Source organism: Penaeus monodon, chromosome 18 (genome assembly GCF_015228065.2).
Source record: "Penaeus monodon isolate SGIC_2016 chromosome 18, NSTDA_Pmon_1, whole genome shotgun sequence".
Taxonomy (NCBI): domain Eukaryota; kingdom Metazoa; phylum Arthropoda; class Malacostraca; order Decapoda; family Penaeidae; genus Penaeus; species Penaeus monodon.
In genome coordinates, this window is record NC_051403.1 from 11,616,752 (window position 1) to 11,619,002 (window position 2,251).

Here is a 2,251-nt window from a genome sequence, read left to right on the forward strand (position 1 = left end):
AGGTTAAAGAGTCCACAAATTCCACAACTCAAAAAAAAAAAAAAAAAAAAAACATAAATCGAAGAAAACCGTATCTGAAAGAAAACGTTAATTAAAAGAAAATAACTGAAAAATAACTATGATTTCTAGAACCCGTGTGTCAAAGAAACGGAAATCAAAGAAACCCAAAGTCAAAGAAACCCTAAGTCAAAGAAACCCAAAGTCAAAGAAACCGGGTGTGAATTCAAAGAAAGTCAAAGAAACCTTAAGTCAAAGAAACCCAAAGTCAAAGAAACCGGGTGTGAATTCAAAGAAACCCTAAGTCAAAGAAACCCTAAGTCAAAGAAACCCTAAGTCAAAGAAACCCAAAGTCAAAGAAACCGGGTGTCAAGTCAAAGAAACCCTAAGTCAAAGAAACGTATGTCAAAGAAACCGAAAATCAAAGAAACCATAAGTCAAAGAAATCGTAAGGCAAAGAAACCAAAAGTCAAATAAACTGTATGTCAAAGAAATCGTAAGTCAAAGAAACCGTAAGGCAAAGAAACCGAAAATTAAAGAAACCATAAGTCAAAGAAATCGCAGGTTAAAAAACGGTAAGTCAGCGAAACCACAAGTCAAAGAAACCATAAGTCAAAAAAAACGTGTCTTAGTGCCTCTTCTTCCCATCCCAGCGCCTCGAGTGAGCCTTGAACGAAGAGGACCGCCGTGTCATTAGGAAGGTCAACACCGGTGACCTTGACCTTCCAAGGAAAAGCTCCAAAATACTGACGTCTTGGTATGCTTGGTAGCTCCATTACCCAACACACACACACACACACACATACACACACACACACGCACACACATTTATATTTATATATATATATATATATATATATATATATATATATATATACATATATATATATATACGTATATACATATATACATATATACATATATAATATGATATATAGTATATAGATATATATATAGATATAATATATATATATAAGATATATATATATATATATATTATATAGATATACATATATATATTATTTATCTATCCATATATATGTTATCTATTTACACACACACACACACACACACATACACACACACACACACACACACACACACACACACACACACACACACACACACACACACACACACACACACACACACACACACAACACACACAAATACATACATACACACAAACTCATACACGTACACATACTTATATATATATATATATATATATATATATATATATATATATATATATATATGTACATATATCTATATATCTATATATATTATATATATATATATATATATATATATATATATATATATATATATATATATATATAGATAGATAGATAGATAGATAGATAGATAGATAGATAGATAGATAGATAGATAGATAGATAGACAGATAGATAGATATATGTGTATATATAATAATATACATATGCATATATGTATATGTGTATATATGTGTATATATATATGTATATATATATATATATATATATATATATATATGTATATATATATATATATATATATATATTCATGGTTGAATAAAAAAGCAAATCGAAAGACAAGAAGATAAATAAACAAGGGAACAAATATTTAGACAAACGAAAAAAACGGACAAATAACACACAGTCCTATCCCAAGAGCGAGTGCATTGTCCTCGTTACTTCCGCGTAGGAGAGGAGGCTGGAGGAGTAGGCCTATGCGCCGCTCTCCTGATTCACGTAAACTGTTCTCTTGGGGTCACGGATTCTACGAGAGGTTTGTGTTTTGTGATAAAGATATGTGATAAAGATTTGTGAGGGAGATATGGAGCACCGGTATATTATTTTTCCCTCGGCTTTTGTTATGATCCAAAACACAACCCGGAAATACACGCTAGAAAATTAAAAAAAGGGCATTGATGGATCACGGGCGCGGAGTGTTTTTAGGGAAGGTCGGTATCTTTAAGCCTAAGAATGTGAAAAAAGAAGCAGAAAAAAAAGAGACAAAGGTGGAGGAAAGGAGAGAGAAAAAAATCGTTTTAAAATATCCCTTCTCTGCGGGAATCTCAGGGAATAGATCAGGTGATCGAGCACCCACGCTCGAAGACCCGGATGAGTAGACGAAATTCAGAGGTTTAAATCCTCTTCTCTCTTTTTATTACCCCGTCCTCTATCCGTCTTGGAATAGTGTCGCAAAGGACTCTTCCAAAACATCGCTCGTTTTACGTCACATCGTTCTTAGAAATGTGTGTTGCGTA